This window comes from Prionailurus viverrinus, chromosome D1 (genome assembly GCF_022837055.1).
Source record: "Prionailurus viverrinus isolate Anna chromosome D1, UM_Priviv_1.0, whole genome shotgun sequence".
NCBI lineage: Eukaryota > Metazoa > Chordata > Mammalia > Carnivora > Felidae > Prionailurus > Prionailurus viverrinus.
In genome coordinates, this window is record NC_062570.1 from 42,740,644 (window position 1) to 42,747,151 (window position 6,508).

A 6,508-nucleotide genomic window follows, 5' to 3' on the forward strand; every position below is an offset into this window, starting at 1 on the left:
TCATCTAGACACATGGTCAATAAAGAAACAAGGGCCCTGAATGATACTTTGGATCAGATAGACTTGACAGATATATTTAGAACTCTGCATCCCAAAGCAACAGAATATACTTTCTTCTTGAGTGCACATGGAACATTCTCCAAGATAGATCACATACTGGGTCACATAACAGCCCTTCCTAAGTATACAAGAATTGAGATCATACCATGCATACTTTGGGACCACAATGCTATGAAGCTTGAAATCAACCACAGGAAAAAGCCTGGAAAACCTCCAAAAAAAATGGAGGTTAAAGAACACCCTACTAAAGAATGAGTGGGTCAACCAGGCAATTAGAGAAGAAATTAAAATATATATGGAAACAAATGAAAATGAAAATACAACAATCCAATGCTTTGGGATGCAGCAAAGGCAGTCCTGAGGGGAAAATACATTGCAATCCAGGCCTATCTCAAGAAATAAGAAAAATCCCAAATACAAAATCTAACAGCACACCTAAAGGAAATAGAAGCAGAGCAGCAAAGACAGCCTAAACCCAGCAGAAGAAGAGAAATAATAAATATCAGAGCAGAAATAAACAATATAGACTCTAAAAAAACTGTAAAGCAGATCAATGAAACCAAGAGTTGTTTTTTTGAAAAAAATAAACAAAATTGATAAACCTCTAACCAGGCTTCTCAAAAAGAAAAGGGAGATGACCCAAATAGATAAAATCATGAATGAAAATGGAATTATTACAACCAATCCCTCAGAAATACAAGCAATTATCAGGGAATACTATGAAAAATTATATGCCAACAAACTGGACAACCTGGAAGAAATGGACAAATTCCTAAACACCCACATACTTCAAAAACTCAAACAGGAGGAAGTAGAAAGCTTGAACAGACCCATAATGAGCAAAGAAATTGAATCAGTCATCAAAATATTCCCAACAAATAAGAGTGCATGACCAGATGGCTTCCCAGGGGAGTTCTACCAGACTTTTAAAGCAGAGATAATACCTATCCTTCTCAAGCTATTCCAAAAAATAGAAAGGGAAGGAAAACTTCCAGACTCATTCTATGAAGCCAGTATTACTTTGATTCCTAAACCAGACAGAGACCCAGTAAAAAAAAGAGAACTACAGGCCAATATCCTGATGAATATGGATGCAAAAATTCTCAATAAGATACTAGCAAATCGAATTCAACAGCTTATAAAAAGAATTATATACCATGATCAAGTGGGATTCATTCCTGGGATGCATGGCTGGTTCAACATTCACAAATCAATCAATGTGATACATCACATTAATAAAAAAAAAAAGAACCATATGATCCTGTCAACCAATATAGAAAAGGCATTTGGCAAAATTCAGCATCCTTTCTTAATAAAAACCCTTGAGAAAGTCGGGATAGAAAGAACATACTTGATTGAAAGTGAGGGATGGAGAACTATTTATCATGCTACTGGAAGTCAAAAGAGAGCTGGAGTAGCCATACTTATATCAGACAAACTAGACTTTAAATTAAAGGTTGTAACAAGAGATAAAGTCTTTTTAAACCTTTTAAACATCATAAAAGCCATTTATGAAAAGCCCACAGCTAATATCATCCTCAATGGGGAAAAACTGAGAACTTTCCCCTTGAGATCAGGAACACGACAGGGATGTCCACTCTCACCGCTGTTGTTTAACATACGGTTGGAAGTTCTAGCATCAGCAATCAGACAACAAAAGGAAATCAAAGGCATCAAAATTGGCAAAGATGAAGTCAAGCTTTCCCTTTTTGCAGATGACATGATAATATACATGGAGAACCCGATAGACTCCACCAGAAGTCTGCTAGAATTGATACATGAATTCAGCAAAGTCCCAGGATACAAAATCAATGTACAGAAATCATTTGCATTCTTATACAGTAATAATGAAGCAACAGAAAGACAAATAAAGAAACTGATCCCATTCACAATTGCACCAAGAAGCATAAAGTACCTAGGAATAAATCTAACCAAAGATGTAAAATATCTGTATGCTGAAAACTATAGAAAGCTTATGAAGGAAATTGAAGAAGATATAAAGAAATGGAAAAACATTCCATGCTCATGGGTTGGAAGAATAAATATTGTCAAAATGTCAATACTACCCAAAGCTATCTACACATTCAATGCAATCCCAGTCAAAATTGCACCAGCATTCTTCTAGAAGCTAGAACAAGAAATCCCAAAATTCATATGGAACCACAAAAGGCCCCGAATAGCCAAAGTAATTTTGAAGAAGACCAAAACATGAGGCATCACAATCCCAGACTTTAGCCTCTACTACAAAGCTGTAATCATCAAGACAGCATGGTATTGGCGCAAAAACAGACACATAGACCAATGGAATAAAATAGAAACCCCAAAACTAGACCCACAAAAGTATGGCCAACTAATCTTTGACAAAGCAGGAAAGAATATCCAATGGAAAAAAGACAGTCTCTTTAACAAATGGTGCTGGGAGAACTGGACAGCAACATGCAGAAGGTTGAAACTAGACCACTTTCTCACACGATTCACAAAAATAAACTCAAAATGGATAAAGGACCTGAATGTGAGACAGGAAACTATCAAAACCCTAGAGGAGAAAGCAGGAAAAGACCTCTCTGACCTTAGCCATAGCAATCTCTTACTCAACACATCCCTAAAGGCAAGGGAATTAAAAGCAAAAATGAACTATTGGGATCTCTTGAAGATAAAAAGCTTCTGCACAGCAAAGGAAACAACCAACAAAACTAAAAGGCAACCAACGGAATGGGAAAAGATATTTGCAAATGACATATCGGACAAAGGGTTAGTATCCAAAACCTATAAAGAGCTCACCAAGGGTCACACCCAAAAAACAAATAATCCAGTGAACAAATGGGCAGAAAACGTGAATAGACACTTCTGTAATGAAGACATCCAGATGGCCAACAGGCACATGAAAAGATGCTCAACGTCGCACCTCATCAGGGAAATACAAATCAAAACCACACTCAGATATCACCTCATGCCAGTCAGAGTGGCCAAAATGAACAAATCAGGAGACTATAGATGCTGGAGAAGATGTGGAGAAAGGGGAACCCTCTTGCAGTGTTGGTGGGAATGCAAACTGGTGCAGCCACTCTGGAAAACAGTGTGGAGGTTCCTCAAAAAATTAAAAATAGACCTACCCTATGACCCAACAGTAGCACTGCTAGGAATTTACCCAAGAGATACAGGAGTACTGATGCATAGGGGCACTTGTACCCCAGTGTTTATAGCAGCACTCTCAACAATAGCCAAATTATGGAAAGAGCCTAAATGTCCATCAACTGATGAATGGATAAAGAAATTGTGGTTTATATACACAATGGAGTACTACACGGCAATGAGAAAGAACAAAATATGACCCTTTGTAGCAACGTGGATGGAACTGGAGAGTGTGATGCTAAGTGAAATAAGCCATACAGAGAAAGACAGATACCTTATGGTTTCACTCTTATGTGGATCCTGAGAAACTTAACAGGAACCCATGGGGGAGGGGAAGGAAAAAAAAAGAGGTTAGAGTGGGAGAGAGTCAAAGCATAAGAGACTCTTAAAAACTGAGAACAAACTGAGGGTTGATGTGGGGCTGGGAGGGAGGGAAGGGTAGGTGATGGGCATTGAAGAGGGTATCTTTTGGGATGAGCACTGGGTGTTGTATGGAAACCAATCTGACAATAAATTTCATATATTAAAAAAAAAGAAAAAAAAGTAAACACAATAACTATGAACCATGTCCCTTTTAGTTCTCATTTTACAGAAATGGAAAATAAGATACACAAAAGTTAAATGATCATCTCCAGAACAGTGAGTTGGTATGTGAATCCAGGATTATCATGCAGACAGAATCACTGCAGAAGTTAGGCAAACAACCTCCCAATCACTGTTGTTCTATTAAACAAAACTTGTACTTATTTACATATCATCCATATTATTATCCTGGGAAATAATTAATTGCAATATTTGTGGTCACAGTATTAACATCATCAACATACATCAGCAACTTATAACTGTATTTTTCAGTATACTTCTTGCTTAGTGTTACTGTTTTGCATTTTCCATGTATCACTGATAGCATACTATAACAAGAAAAACAGCCACCAGACGTAAGTTACTTCAACATGAACTGTAGCGTTGACAGTAATAAAATATCTGTCTTTGTGGTCTGATGTGGCACTTAAGGTTTATTGCTAGACCTGAATGTGAACTTTCCTGCTTCTATATTATTCTGGCTTCTATCTACAGTATTTGCATGCTACATCAAAGCATATTTATCCCATCAAGTGTTTTGCTTTTATAAGTATATCTAGCCTAACTCTGCAGGGTAAAGGGAAAGATGAACAATGTATTGATTTGTAAAATGCAAGGGAAAGTGTCCCTTACTGTGCTGGCAAATGTAAACTCTTGAGCTGATTAAATACTTCACCATAAACCAAAAGACCCATTTATCATTTTAACTGGTGAGTTTTGCACTATATCAGAAGTACGTGTGCGTCTGGCAGCAAAGGCAGAAGCATCGTGTTTGTGGAGAGATCTCTGTGCTTTCTCATGTCAGCATCCTGACTTTCCTCTTTCCAATTACACTTTGAGTCACAATCATTTGAAAGCATAAATTCCGAGTGAACACCTGAATTCCTACAAAAAATGTTATATTCCCATAATCATGCTTCACATCCTCAATTTAACTCAGAACACTTTTAAACATAGGGTGAGAAGGTTGCCTTTCGTCGGCTGTGATTTCAAGGGTACTAAAATAGCTCCTTATTCATTCCTCCCACATTCCTCACCTGACAGTTTTCTGAGTATTTCATTCTCTAACCATAAGGCAAAGCCTTTCCTCCCACATCTTGAGCTAAGGCTAAAAATGCAAACTCCCAAGAGAGGAAACACTATAAATTAAATTCATACTTAGGTGTCAATGACTAATATAAAACTATTGCCCAGCGAGTAGGTTTTGACATGAGGCAAGCCCAAAGGGAATACCCTGAACAGGAGTGGAGAGCAGGGGGCCATAGAGCAAGAAAAAGCTCATGAAAAGGGATTTCTAGAGCCACCTCCACATCATGACATGACACAGTATTCCAATCTTGCCTGGTGAAAAAAAGGCCGAGGATACACTTTGTTAAATTCCTGGCCAGATTCTTGGGCCCAATCCAGAAACATCAAGCCAGAATTTCTAAAAGAGAGGCCTGAGAATTTCAAGTTGTATTCAAGAGAGGTTTTTGTGGTGTTTTCATTTGTTTGTTTGTTTTTTTTAATTAGGCAAATCTTGGAAACATTGAGGTAGTGAGTGATGGGAAATCTGACTGTATGCAGCTAGCAAAGTGGTCCTCATCATGTTGCTTAAACTTTCTTTGCCTAAAATGTATTATTAAAAAATATTGATAATGATCCTTAATTTACATAGTTGTTATGGAATTAAATGGCATCATATATATGTAAGTACCCAGAAACCAGTAAACTCCAAATAAGAACCCCCCCTTCCTTTGCTCTGTCATTGTTCTGTCACAGATGAGCAGACCAGGCCTGCTAGGCACTGATCTCAGAGGCTCTCTAAGACCTTAAAATACCAAAAATGCTCATTATTAACTTGTTATTTGAGAGAGGGAGAGGCTATAACTGTCATCATCTATGTGGTCATAACATAGTCCCTGTGTTTTCAGTTGGTCATTTATTTTTTTTTTCCATCTTATTTTAGAATATGAGGAAGCTCAGATTAACAGCACATGATTTCAAGTTACTTAGAATTGATTGGCTCTTTTAGGATAGATGTAATCTATAACTTCTCTGTATTTTCTTTTGAAATATTAAATGAGAGCCTGAGAAAATAACACAAAAGAAAAATCTAAATAGATACAAGTAAAAGTCTTAGGTTGTGTGACTTAAGAAAGGTCTAGTACAGGGGCGCCTGGGTGGCTCAGTTGGTTAAGCATCCAACTCTTGATTTTGACTCAGGTCATGATCTTACCATTCATGTGATCGAGCCCCATGTCAGGCTCTGCACTGGCAGCATGGAGCCTGCTTGGGATTTTCTCTCTTCATCTCTCTCTGTCCCTCCCCTGCTCACACTCTGTCTCTCTCATAATAAATGAGTAAACATTTTAAAGAAAGAAAGAAATGTCCAGCACAGCCAAAAAAGAAGTTCTGTAGCTCTAGGCCCAGAAGCAGCTCTAATCTTGGCCCTAATGATAAAAGAGGCCATGTCCTTGAACCATTGCTTGCACAAAGCAGGCATTTGGTAAATTCTATTGACATATTGAACAGACATGGATACTAATCAGTCTATCACAGTGACCCATTTTCCTGAGCAATCTGACTTGACCATGTAATATATTTATCTACCTGTGATGCTTTTTTTCCTTAGCAGATTTCAAGATCCTTGAGAGTAAATATGTTGAATTAATCATTGTATCATGTATTATAATATTTTATTCATAGCTGATACTCAAAGAACTTTGAATTGGCTCAGAGTAGCCTATGTAAC